This window comes from Zootoca vivipara, chromosome 4 (assembly GCF_965207765.1).
Source record: "Zootoca vivipara chromosome 4, rZooViv2.hap1.1, whole genome shotgun sequence".
In the NCBI taxonomy this organism is placed as follows: Eukaryota; Metazoa; Chordata; class Lepidosauria; order Squamata; family Lacertidae; genus Zootoca; species Zootoca vivipara.
In genome coordinates, this window is record NC_142587.1 from 56,032,194 (window position 1) to 56,046,667 (window position 14,474).

Sequence of the window (14,474 nt, forward strand, 5' to 3'; positions counted from 1 at the left end):
AACTAGTATCTTCACATTTGTGCTTTGGTATCTTCAAGTATTCTGCCATCAGTCCTGCTTTGTTGTAAGTAAATTGTGACATTAAAAAGAGGCTTGCTGAACAAGTAATCAGAGAAGTGTTTTCTTGTTCAGATGGCATCAGAAAACAAGATAACATTTGGGAGCAGAGAAATAGGTAACTGAAATTGACCTAATAAAGCAATACCTTCAGGAGTGTCTACTGAGCAGAGTTTAATGTCTGGAGTGCAGCAGCTATAATTTCCCCATCTCTTATCATTAGAGCATGCTGTGACTCCCCACCCCCATATTAATATATTTAGAAAGCATCCACAGGGTGTATATGTGTATGAGTGAGAGAGAGAGAAAGAGAGAGAGAGTGTATATATATCAGAATATGGTATAACAGTGAGCAGAAGATGTATTTGGAAATGTCCATCCAGAAACTAACTGGTAAAAAAAATTATTTAATTACTTGTCATCTGATGATTTAAAATGAATGAAGTTGATTATTGTGGTTTCCTTTATAGCTTTAATTAGATGAGGTTTTTTTTAAAAAATAATAATAATAATATCATCTTGGTCTTTTCTTGAGCCTTCCAAAGGAAAGAAACTGTCTAATTCACTTGAATATTAATGTGGAATAATAATGTTTGCTGGGTGGTGATAGAAATAATAGTTTAAATACTTAAAGTAGTGGGTGATTTGCAATAGGAATGGGCAAGCTCTGTTGAGGGCTTTGGGCTGCACACCAGTGGGGATGGGATCATATCTGAAAAGTGGGTGGATCCAGATTAAATAATCTCATATGAAAGCAAATGAAGAATTAGAACATTTAAAAATCCCTTCTATTCCTCTTTAATGTTAAAATTGATATTAGGACACACATCATGGCAGGCATTGCAAGGAGCATAGGGCAGATACAGAAATATACACTTCCTAAAATCCTTATTGAATACTTTATTTTGCACTTCTCCTTCCTTCCATTATTTTATTTGTTTCCTCTTCTTTGCCCACCTTCCCTCCTCTTTGCATTACAGCATTTTTCTCCTTCAGAGCACAGAGCTGTCATGGCTGCAGCTGATGCTTTCAGTCTGATGCACTGAATTCAATGGACTGAGTTTGATGTACTGAAAACAGCAGCAGGCAACAATAGAGTGACATAGGTAGGGTGCTGAACAGATGCCCTGCCTGTCACCTCTACGGTCAGAAGAAGGGAGACAACAGCAAAAGCCAGCAAGGAACAAGAAGATCAGCATGGAGCTCAGTGGATAAATGGACCAGAAGTTAAGTTTGGGGGCAGCTGGGAAGTCAGGCTTCTGCACAGCAGTAAATTAATTGGTGTCAATTGCAGTGGTACTTTTTGTGGAAGAAGCAGGCATTCAAGCAATGGACCACATGGGACAAGGGCTGTCAGTTGCCTGTGTAATTTAAAAAGTCATCAACAGTTATCATGGGATGTTCCAAAATATACCATAGTTCGGCCCCCCCACAAGGTCTGAGAGACAGTGGACTGACCCCCTGCTGAAAAAGTTTGCTGACCCCTGTTCTAGGAAAACCTTAACACCATTAACCTTTGGGAGCCCTGTATGGCTATTTGTGTCAACATAAAGAGCCGGAAGCCGCAGCATTTTCTGCACATTAGGTATCTGGTACCTCCTCTATCTGGGAGCAGGCATAACACCTCTCACCTCCCAAGCCTGCAGGAGTGGAGGAGGACTAATCCATTGAGTGTCACTGTGACAATGATATGAAATGAAATATATGCTGCAACCCACCCTCAATGAATATTTTTAATACAGACTTAAACTGGTTAACATTCATGTCCTCTTTCTAGGAAATCCTGGGGACTGGAATTCAGGGGGTTCACCCAGGGATTCTTTTTATGTGTCATGGAAAAATCAGAAATGAATAAATCCTTTGAGTTAACCAGGACTTGCAATAAAGTAGGTGGTAGACATGCTTTAAAAAAAATTGGCCAGGTAGCAAATCTGACACCTTCACTGAAGGTCAACAGCCAGTTTTTTTCTGATCTAATGTGAGCTTCTGCAGCTCATTAGCCTTGGAGAACAGCATGCTGGGAAAGGTGGAGCTTTTAAAGATAAACCTTGTTTTTTCTTGCTATTGCCAGAGTCTTATCTGATGTAATATGAACGCAGAGATTTTTGTTGTTTGGACATAAACGCTCAAAGGCACATTTCTTGGTTCCCTATTACAACCACATCCCCTAAAAGCCATTGTGTGCTAAAGCAGAATGTCAACGCTCCTGTTTATTATTGATGTGAATAAAATGAGCATAGTGTATTTATGCAGCCTGGGTGGGGGGAATAGTACTCAATACTGGAAGATTTTCCCAGGCTTTTAAAATTGAATATTTTCTCCTTGTAAGTTTGAGCATTGTCTGTAATTATATTTTACTACATGGCAAGTTCTGCACAACTGAGATAATATCTTTTGAATGTATTTTTGAAGGCACTTAGCATGTTGTGAAGGCTACAGCAATAAAAAAAGAGTAATACCTTATTCACAAAAGATACAAACATCAATAAGAGCAGCTGGCAGAAAATGATGCATTATATTCATGATTATTTCTATATACAAATACATTTGTGACAAAAGAATGCACTTGTTAGCAGGAAGGGATGAAATTGGGAGAAAGAGAAGCATGCAGTTCATTGATGCCGCTGTTATTAATAGAAGCAATTTATGAAAAATAATGAAATATTCTGAGGAAAGCCGTTAAAGCAGATTAATTCTTTTAGGAAAGTGAATTAATTTTCATGTTCTGCTTTCATTAAGAGGTCCTAGTCTGACATGCATGGTGTGTTATAGCTAGCTGAATAACTTTTAGTTACCCACACATCCTAAGTGACAGTCTAGTTACTAGGAGTATATTAGTTCAAATGCTGAAATGGTTTTTTGGAAACAACTCATTGAGACCCAAATGACTTCAAAGGCTGCTCAGTTAAGGGGCTGAGGCGGAGTCCACTTTGGGGGAAAGTCAGGTTTTCTTCCCTCTACCCCATTTACTATTGGAAAATCAGTAAAAGGTTATAATTTGATTTTCCTTTTAAATTAAGGCAATAAAAGGGTGCTGGTTCTAAACTTTAAAGCCATATATAGCTTGGGAACCAGATCCTTTAAAGACCACCTTCTCCTATAGGTTCCTTTCTGTAAATTTTAGTCAGCAGAGTCACATAGGAAACTGTCAGATTGTTGTCTGTCTGGTATCACTGAATGGCAACCAGCTCTCCAGGATTTCAAACTAGAGCCTTTCTCAGCATTCATGAAAGTGACCCAAAGTGAACGACAAGTTATAAAAACATATTGATGCATCTAATAGATAGTCGAAACAAAATAAAAAAAAATCCTTCCAACATCACCTTAAAGACCAACTAAGTTTTTTTTATTTTGGTATGAGCTTTCGTGTGCATGCACATTTCTTCAGATACACTGAAATAGAAGTCCCCAGACGCTTATATGTAGAGAAAGGGTGGGGAGGGTGGTGGTGGAAATGGGTGATTGACTGACTGATAGCTGTTGACGACTGTAAATGGTCTTGCATGAAAAAGCAAGGGATGAGATGGCTGAGGATCGCTTTATCATGGATAATGAGATAAGAATCCAACGTCTCTGTTCAAACCAGGTCTCTCCATGGTTTTAAGCTTGGTGATAAGTTGCAATTCAGCAACTTCTCTTTCCAGTCTATTTCTGAAATTCTTTTGTAGTAAGACAGCTACTTTGAGATCTTGTATAGAATGTCCTGGGAGATTGAAGTGTTCTCCTACTGGTTTCTCTGTCTTGTAATTCCTGGTGTCAGATGGGACCCAGGTGGCGCTGTGGTTAAACCACTGAGCCTAGGGCTTGCTGATCAGAAGGTCGGCGGTTCGAATCCCTGTGACGGGGTGAGCTCCCATTGCTTGGTCCCAGCTCCTGCCAACCTAGCAGTTCGAAAGCACGTCAAAATGCAAGTAGATAAATAGGAACCGCTACAGCGGGAAGGTAAACAGCGTTTCCATGTGCTGCTCTGGTTTGCCAGAAGCGGCTTTCTCATGCTGGCCACATGACCTGGAAGCTATACGCCGGCTCCCTCGGCCAATAATGCGAGATGAGCGTGCAACCTCAGAGTCGGTCACGACTGGACCTAATGGTCAGGGGTCCCTTTACCTTTTACCTTTATCCTTTGGTGTAGGGTTTGGCCTGTTTGTCCAATATAGAGAGCTGAAGGGCACTGTTGGCATTTGATAGCATACACAATGTTAGAGGATGAGCAATTAAACATACCTGAGATGGTATGTTGGATGTTGTTGGGGCCAGTAATGGTGTTGTCCGGGTGTATGTGGCAGCAAAGTTGGCATCTGGGTTTATTGCAGGCTCTGGTACCAGTGTCCATGTTAAGTCTGGTGGTTGTATTGTGAGTGAGGAGTTGTTTAAGATTGGGTGGCTGTCTGTAGGCAATGAAAGGTCTTCCTCCCAGAGCTTGAGAAAGAGAGCTGTCATTGTCTAGGAGAGGTTGTAGATCTCTGATGATGCGTTGTACTGTTTTAACTTGGGAGCTGTATGTGATGACTAGTGGTGTTCTGTTATTTTTGGGGGGGGTCTGTCTTGCAGCAGGTTCTCTCTAGGTATCAGTCTGGCTCTGTTGATCTGTTGTTTAACTTCATCAGGTGGATATTTTAGTTCTAAAAAGGTTTGCTGTAGCTCTCTTAGGTGAGATTCTCTGTCTGTAGAGTTGGAACAGATGCAGTTGTAACGTAAGGCCTGGCTATATACAATGGATTGTTTGGGATGTTTGGGATGGTAGCTAGAAGCATGTAGATATGTTTGTCTGTCAGTTGGTTTTCGGTATAAGGTGGTGTCTATCAGTGTATCTGAAGTAGTGTGCATGCACACAAAAGCTCATACCAAAATAAAAAACTTAGTTGGTCTTTAAGGTGCTGTTGGAAGGATTTTTTTTATTTTGTTTTGACTACGTCAGACCAACACAGCTACCTACCTGTATCTAATAGGATTTGCAGATCCCACCCCATTAAAAGAGTCCACAAATGCATGAAACCTTCCAAAAGCCTGAGTAAGAAAGGAAGGATTTTGGCTTGCACCTCAAGGATTTTGGCTTCCACCATCAGACATGCTACTGAAAAGGCCTGGTTTTGTTTTGCTACCCTCCAGACCTTCTGTGAAGGGGGCACACAGATAAGGCCCTTGGAGGATGAATGCAGGGTCCAGGTCAGTTCATCTGGGGAAAAGGAGTCCTTGGTCACATAAGTCTTTTTATGTCGAAACCAGCACTTTGAATTGAGCCCAGAAATAGTAGACAGTGCAGTTGGACCAGGATTGGTGTTACATGCAGACTGTCTTGCCACAGTGAGCAACCTGGCAGGCAAATTTTGCACTGGTTGCAGTTTCCAGATTATCTTCAAAGACCACCCTGGGTCTAATGCTTTGCAGTTATATAACCTAGAGATTATTAAAGCATAGACAAAAGAAGTTAAGCTATATCACTTTTCAAATAGGAGCAATACTGGGCCACCAGCTAATGGAGGAAGGCATTCCAGGCTACCAAGGCTGCTTGAAGCTCAAGTGACAATAATGGATCCAGAAGTAACCCCAAATTGTATATCTGCTCCTTCAATTGCATTGTCCAAATCACTTTTTCTATAATATAGCATTTTTTTAAAAAAAAAGAGAGAAAAAAGGAATCAATGCTGAAGAATAGCATATATTAATAAATGCACAGTCCCCATCCAATTGCTTCAAAATGTGCAGGAAATGTTTCTAAACTCTTGTGTTTTCCCTATGTTTGTTGCTTTGCATAATGTTTGCAGGTCTGCAACAATTGCATCTCTATAGGAAAACACTATATTTAGCACCTAGTTTGACAACACTTTTGCTTAAATTAAGTGAAAAAGCTCCCATGTGTATCATCCAAGTGCACAACAGGGCCTCACAGAGACAAAAGAATAGGATATACTCGTCGTTTCCTATTTTAATTTGTCCCAGTGGGACAAGTGTTCCAGTCCAATGAAATTTGCTTCCTTCATATCTTCTATTTGAAAATGGAGAATTGAGCAAAATGATGACCAGATCTGTTTGAAATACCCACAGCAGATGGTACCACCAGACTTGGTACTTCACATGTTTGCTAAGGTTCTGTGAGATAACAATGAAAATTGTTATCTAGAAGCATTATTAATCTCACACTTCAAGATCGCTATGGCCCTCTCCAGACACTCATGCAATTGCCATCATGCAAGGAGCAGTGGGTGCATGTGGTCAAGAACCATTCCTTCACTGTGTCCCCATTTCCTTTCTTTTTTCAGCCACAGGAATCAAGGGGTAATGGATTACTGTCTGCAGGATTCATTCTGCTTACATTCCTAACTGTATGTGAAAATCAAGCAAACAATATTGCTAACAAGGTCCCTGCCTTTTGTTTTAATTCTTTAAGTCTGTACAGCTAATTAAGCTTTATGATATGTTTTTATCTGCACTATACATCTGTAAAGCTGCTCCGATTTAGTAAAATTCATGACATAGGCATAATTCGCAAGCCAGCATTGTAACTCGACAAACAGTGATGCTGTTCACCCCCTCCTCAGCTTAGCTCAAAATCACTCTAGTTCCAAAACATGTGAAACAGCCGTCTATATTGTTTTCAAAGAGTGGAAAATATCAAACTCGTGACCAGGATCTGTCAGCAGTGAGTATCTTTTTCCAGGCTGTGAGAGCATTATGACTCAGATCGCTCATGAAGAGTGCAGGCAGTTATTGCAAATCTGTGAGCCATGCACATTCTGACCCCAAATATGCCTGGTATTTACTGAGGCTTGGGAGTCTGTGTGAAGAAGAACTGGTCACACCAGCAAAAGGAGCAAAGTTATTGACTAGGCACTTGAGTTTGCTACATTAAAGCAGTGCAACATAGTTCAGAGGAATACTGGTCATTGACTATTGTTGTTAATAACGAGATTATTACTTTTGCCACAGGGGACAGGAAAACCTGTCCCACTGTCCAGCAGGAAGTGCTAAATGTGTCTCTGTCCGTTTCTATCACCTTGTTTTTCCAATATTAAGTTATGTTCTCAACATTTCCACAACAGTTTCTGATTTTTGTTAAAGTCCTCATGAAGGTTCGTAAACAAATAAGAACAGATACTCAATAAAGACCAGACATAATGTACCCACCGCATAAAATTTGTGCAAGCAAATCAGGGTGAGCGTTGAATAAAGAGGTCATCTGGAGGAACCCATAGATGAAATAATGAACTTGTTGCTCAGGCACAGCTAAGGATGCGGGTTTGTAAAATGCTTGACACTCTGCAGTTCCTTTTAACACCTGTGGTCAGATTCTTCAAAGTTCAAGAAGTCATCACATCAGCTTTCCATATTAATTCATCCAATTATTTTGGAGCCAAAAGGCTGAGATTTTGTCAGAAAATCCATCTGAGAACTCTTAAGCCAGCACAGCAGCACCGGTGATGACCAATTAATACTCTGGTGTTTTGTATTGCTATTTTTAAACTAAAGAAAATTCAAGATTGGAGCCATGCAGTTGTCTGATAGTGGGGGCTTAATGTGTAGGATAAGTAACTGGTGAAAGCTAGCTTTCTCTTTGTACACTAAACAGGAAAGAAATCAATGTCACAGTTTTTTTTTAAAAAAAAAAAACTGGCCCATGGCCAGGGCAATCTGCACCACTGAGTAACTGACATTTATTATTCATACTTAATACTTATGAGGGGGAGAGCTTTAAAAAGAAAACAAAGATGGTGAAATTAGGGGGAGACATTCTACTACTCCTGTGGTGGCATCACATTGAATATTGTCCGTCCCCCCCATCACCACTGCCCACACATTTTTATCAACTATCTTTGGTCATTTAGCTGTTCACACCAGGTACTTCATATCTTATTTTTGCCAGCTTATATTTATTCAGTGAGGAAAATAGTTGACCTGTCTGAAGAGCGGAGCTTTGTTATTATCACGTTGCAAGCTGCTGTTATTGTGCAACAGCATTGCAGTCTAGCATTACCAGTAATTGATCCTGGTCTGAAAGTGTGACGTTAAGAAAGGAAAGATACTAATTAGAATACAAATGTCAGATTTATGACTGGTGCACTGGTTCTCAGATTGCCATATTTTCCATTGATTCAGGTTAATTGCCAGCCCCATGCATGGCCAATGGCTAAATTGCTTTGACACATTAAATAGAAAGGGTGGGAGTTTGTATTACAGATGAAGCAAATACCCGTGATTTTCTGCAGTAAAATTGACACATTTGCTGTTGCAGATGGATACCCTGAGCTTGTCCATGAATGTTATGGTAAAAGCCATGGAGAAAAAACAGGAGCTTAACCATACCTGCCAAGTCTCCTGCTGAAAAATGCGGAATCAGCAGCGCGGCACCAGAAGTTGTGTAGAAGCAACTTCCGGGCCGCTCTTCCCATGTGTGGGCACCAGAAATCGTGCAGAGCGGCACCGAAAGTCGCTTCTATGCATGCCCGGCGGCCATCGTGGTGGTGGCCGCTACCATGCAGCCACCACCAAGTTGGCCACCGGGCATGCGTAGAAGCAACATCCGGTGCCCACACATGGGAAGAGCGGCACCAAAAATGGAGGCTCCCTGGGAGGTAGGAACTCCAGGCATTTTCGGGATTTTTCTCCATTCAGAAGAACAGCGGGAAATGGATTAAAATCCGGGGGTTTCCCGCAAAAAACAGGATACGTGGCAGCTACGAGCACAATCCTATGCATGTTTAGCTAGAACCAAGTGCTGCCGTTTTCAGTGGTGTATAGCCAAATACATACACAGGCATAGGAATGCAGCCTTAATTGTTGGTCCTGCAGCAGCAGGAACAAAACTGTTGTGAACAGACTGTGCACTAGGATAGCTCAAGAGGCTCTCTCCTCACATTCTCCTTTTGTGATCCTTTGATTTATTATAGTAACAATTCAACAGGACCTTGATGAACATTTTACAGTTCAATAAATGTGCCGTTATTTATTTTATATGATGATTCCAGACCATAGCTGTCGAGTTTCCCCATTATTTTTAAAAGGGAAATTCCCTTATGCTGAATAGGCTTCCTCGTGAGAAAAGGGAAAACTTGACAGCTATGCCAGACTTATTTTTCATAGGTAGCTCAATATTTCTGTTGCTGGGATACCACATAACCCCTAAACTCAAATGGCAATATTTGGTCACCTTGAAATGCACTTCCACCCCAGCCCCAGCCCCTTAGCAAGTACACCAGTTGCAATTCAGAGTGCTGTGTGGAATATGGTTACACTACAGCCATTTTATCCTGTTGGGTATTCCCTGTGCTTGCATGGGAGTGACTCCTAACTGTGTGTTGATGTAGCATGTCTTAAGTATGGGTGACACATCTGGTGGGTTTTGTTTGTTTGGGGCTGCCATTTTGGTATTTTTAGCTTTTAAAAAAGGGAACAGTGTGTGTGTGTGTGTGTGTGTGTGTGTGTGAGAGAGAGAGAGAGAGAGAGAGAGAGGGGGGGGGTAGGTGTGTGATGTGGTGCAGCCTTATAGATAGGCTTCCTTGATATGTGACTCCCCCTCCTCCAATATAGCACCTAACACCAGCCACCACTACCCAACTCAGTGGTGGAGAGAATGTGAGAGCCATGCCAGTGTAAGAGAAAGGAAGTAACCTTCACCCTTACTTATCATCCATGAAAAGAGTGTGTTATGGGCTATTCAAAAGTCAACTTAACAAAAGAAATAGCATTTAGTATCTGAATAGGGATGAACTATACTCTTTTTCAGAGCTCTCCAAGAATACCAGACGCAAAACCTTGAATTTTCCTATAGCTGCAGTCCTCTTTCATCTGTATTCTGTGTTCTCAGACCAAACTGAATTACTTTGCTAGGAACAATGAGCTCCTGACTTTGATGCTGCATTAGGTATCTACATTTCCGATTCCACACAAAAAACAAACAAACTTGTTCATACTTTAGGGTGTGTTTGTTAGCTCTCCCTCAAGAGTCTTTCCTTGCAGTCTTGTCCATGACCTTTCCTTTTCCTTCATTGTTGGATAAACAAGGGAAACTTTTAAACTTGCTTTATAATGCACCATATAGAGGACTGCAGCAGCAAAGGAAGGTGAGAGAGAGAGGAAGCTAGCTGAAAGAGGAAGACTAGGGAGCTTCAGGACAGGGAGTGTAGGAGGTTCTTGACATTTCTTCCTGAGGCTTTGAGTTGAGGCTACTTGCTTCCAAGCAGAGGCAGCTGTCTATGAAAGGCTTTTGCTCTGGGCGGCATTTAACATCAGACTAAGCTCTGCTGAGGCTGTATACCATCTGCCTGAGTGGCTACAGCCCCCAAACTAGCGCACATTGCATTGGTGCTGGGGAATGGAAGATAGAATGCAAGCATACTGGGGACAGGAGGCCGAGCTGCTGGTGGAGCTGATCCTGAAGGCAGTCATGTCTTTGGATTGTGATAAGCACAAGGGTAGATAGAGCAAAAGAAAGTCCAAGGGGTGGTGTGTAACTAGTTCATAATACAAAGTTCTAATATTTAATACTCCAAGGACCATATTGGTTTTTTTAAGTAATTATAAGTTGACGGTGATGTAATAATGAAAAACACCCTCAGTCAGGCAAAGTCTTTACTGAGCAGACCTTTGGGGGCTTTTCCAGCTGAGACTTTTATGGTGTACACTCCCCCTGCCTTCACTGAATTTGAAAAAATCAGTTCTGAAAACAAGCTGTCATTTTATAAATTGAGGCTGTCATTGTCTGTGTGTGTGTCTATGTGCAGGCAAAGCATGGCTTAGGGCAGGCATCCCCAAACTGCGGCCCTCCAGATGTTTTGGCCTACAACTCCCATGATCCCTAGCTAAGAGGACCAGTGGTCAGGGATGATGGGAATTGTAGTCCAAAACATCTGGGGGGGCGAAGTTTGGGGATGCCTGGCTTAGGGGGTACATTGCACCCATTCCCCCACCCGGCAACAGGCCTGGTGTGATGGCATTGGGTGACAAAAGGCATGTAAACCTGCTAATTGTGCTTTGTACCTTCCCAGTTGCTTGTAAATAAGGCAAGTGGTAGGTCAAGTGATGGTACATATAATTTCTTTTCATTATTAGAGTAGTTTGTGACCAATCCTGGTTAATACCTTTACAGCCCTAAATGTTTTTGGGACCAAGTTATTTGAAGGATGTCCTGCACCCAATCTGTCTGACTGTTGATTTGCTGGGGGTGTCCCATCTGCAAGCCGATCAATAAGATTCGTCAGACTAGTGAGTACAATAGACAGGGCCTTCTTTGCAGTGGTACCATCATTATGGATATTCCTCCATTGGAAGTATGCTTAGATTCCTCATTGACTGCTTTTAAATGAAGTCTAAATACTTCACTAACAGCTGAATTTAAATGATTAATCTTTGGCTATTACAGGCTTTTAAAAACAATCTAATCACTGCTGCTATTCTTTTCTTGATTTTTTTTTTTACTCTCTCCACCCCGCCTGGTCTTTCCCATTTTTAATGCTGCTTTTTGATTGAATTCTTCTTTTATTCTATTCTTTTATTTATGATGCAAATTGCCTCGAAGGGGCCACATAAGCCTTGAACGACAATGTAAAAATACCTAAATAAATAAGTTAACAAACCTGCTGTGACCTTTTGAATTTCCTGGCAAGAACAGTTGCTAGCTAAACAGCAGCCCTTTAACAAGTCAGAACAAAAGACCAAATGGCATTCCTTTGCAGTGTTATTTATTCAGAAGTGCAGATGGCGATTTTGAAACTTGTCTATGGCATTTAATAGATCTGACAGAGGTCAGTAGGCAATCTCTCATCCCTAATTCATTTGCTTTTCAATAATAATAATAATTTTATTTTCCTGAACATGAGATCCTTTAAAGCGAGGACAGAGGCAGAGATATGCACACAATTTGCACCTTAACGTCCTCATGTGCTGCCCATGGTCTTACCATGTTGAACAGGGAAGTTAAACCCTTTGCACAATCAGGGACTATGACAAAGCATTCGAGGGCATTCTACTTGTGTAAAAGTAAATGTGAATAGAAGCTTCCTCTGAACCTTCCCAACTCAACAAAGGAAAGTTGTACTCAGTGCATATTTGGGTTGACATGAATGGAGACAGTAGAAGTGGGGCTTGCATGCGCATCCCTGCTCCCATCCCCACATGTCTGAACATGATTTAAGTGCCCTTCTTGAATCCTTTGAGAATTTTGCACTCTACGTGGAGCTACCTTTGAAGGTTACCTGGAAACTACAATTAATCCAGAATGCGGCAGCTAGACTGGTGACTGGGAGCGGCCACCGGGACCACATAACATGGGTCCTGAAAGACCTACATTGGCTCCCAGTATGTTTCCAAGCACAATTCAAAGTGTTGGTGTTGACCTTTAAAACCCTAAACAGCCTCGGTCCAGTATACCTGAAGGAGCGTCTCCACCCCCATCATTCTGCCCGGACAATGAGGTTCAGCGGCGAGGGCCTTCTGGCGGTTCCCTCACTGCAAGAAGCGAAGTTACAGGGAACCAGGCAGAGGGCCTTCTCGGTAGCGGCGTCTGCCCTGTGGAACGCCCTTCCATCAGAGGTCAAAGAGAAAAACAGCTACCAGATTTTTACGAGACATCTGAAGGCAGCCCTGTTCAGGGAGGCTTTTAATGTTGAATAGATTGTTGTATTTTAATATTCTGTTGGAAGCCGCCCAGAGTGGCTGGGGAAACCCAGCCAGATGGGCGGGGTATAAATAAATTATTATTATTATTATTATTATTATTATTATTATTATTATTATTATTCCTGCCATGGCCTCTGTTCAGAGCAGTAGCCATGTTTGTCTCCTCCAGCAAAAACAACTATTTTTTAAAGTCCTTTAAAATTCCCTATGCTACTTACAGCATAAGATTTCAGGCATCTGGGATACGCAAGAAGTGGTAACCTCATTACATATAGCATGCGTGCAGAGAAGGAAGGTGGACAAAACAACAACAACCACAACAACCACAACCATTCCCTTATTTTTCTGTACAAATTGGCTTAGATTCACAGAAGGACAAGCAATTAGGGGCAGCACATCCCATTTCGCTGCTTGAGGCAAAATGGGAAATGTGCTGCTGCTGCTGTTTCTGCAGCCAACATAATACCTGTTGCTGCTGCTGCCTGCACCTGCCTCTTGCAGATAAGTGGCGCTGCCATTGGCACTGATTTCAGGTGAGGTTGTGCCAATTTGGGGTGGGATCTTGCTGCCAAATGGATACAATCTCACCTGACATTTGTGCCAATGCCAGTGCCGCTTCTCTCCCACTGGTGGAGGCGGCAAGGCACATGGGGCACCCGTGGATGTGCCACCCTGGGGGCTTCTGCCACCTGAGGCAGTGGCCTCACCCTGCCTAATGGCTGGGCTGCCCCTGCAAGCCGTGTTCCATTCAATCAGTGTTAGTATTTTGTAAAAGTAATTGAAATGATCAAGCTTTCTTTAGCACCTCAGCCCTTGCTTTTTCCTGCAAGACCAATTACAGTCGTTAACAGTAGTTAACAGTCATAAACAGGTTTACCACTCCTATCAGCCAATCACCCATTCCCCCACTCTTCTGAGTAATACCCTCTGACTATACATAAGGGTCTGGTGACTTCTGTTTCAGTGTATCTGAAGAAGTGTGCATGCACACGAAAGCTCATACCTAGGACAAACTTAGTTGGTCTCTAAGGTGCTACTGGAAGGAATTTTGTATTTTCTTTTCACTGTGTCAGACCAACACGGCTACCTACCTGTAACTAGGTTTCTTCAATTAAAGTTGATAGAAGTTCTTCATCACCCAGCACAACAAATCTACTTAAAAAAACAACCAACTTTTTATGGTTGGGAAAGTGATAGGGAAATGTCCTGAAAAGTGTGGGATAAATGAATGATTAATGGGAATACTTGTAAGTACAATGCAGGCAAATCACGATTTATTCAGGATGAGCACTTATTGTTATATAACATACCCACATGCTTGATAAAGACAGGGCATGGTCTAACCTATGGGTAAGATTTGTGCAAGTAAATCAGGATGGGTGTTCAATAAACAGGTCCTCTGTAGGAATAATAATAATAATAATAATAATAATAATAATAATAATAATAATAATAATTTATACCCCACCCATCTGACTCGGTTTCCACTTTGGGTGGCTTCCAACAAAATATTAAAATACAATGGTCTGTTAAACATTAAAAGGGTCCCTAAACAGAAGGTCTTTATAGGAGCACAAGACTTTCAGTTGTTTTAAAAACTAGCACGTGCTTCTGCCTGCTTTTATGTCCTTTCCCCCAACATATAATGAAAACATAACAGCTAAAGTTTTGCAGGATCTTGGTATGAAGTTTATTCTAAGAGCAGATCAGTTTTATTCAGACAATATACTGGCTAGTAAATGTGTTCCAGTCCAGAGATGGTAGAGCACAACAAGATGTTATACAGAATTCAGCAGTCATGACTA

At 41.6% G+C, this 14,474-nt stretch overlaps 1 long non-coding RNA gene across 3 annotated transcripts in view; it reads left to right on the forward strand.

The window, feature by feature from the left end:
- LOC148685958 (uncharacterized) overlaps positions 1 to 14,474 on the forward strand; it is a 53,808-nt gene that overhangs the window by 15,071 nt on the left and 24,263 nt on the right. Inside the window, exon 3 of one of the 3 annotated variants that reach the window (XR_015949583.1) lies at positions 1,038 to 3,315. The exons of the other annotated variants lie outside the window; for them this stretch is intronic. This is a non-coding gene — a long non-coding RNA (uncharacterized LOC148685958). Of the gene's footprint in view, positions 1 to 1,037; positions 3,316 to 14,474 lie in introns of those variants that run through there. 3 annotated transcript variants of the gene reach the window in all.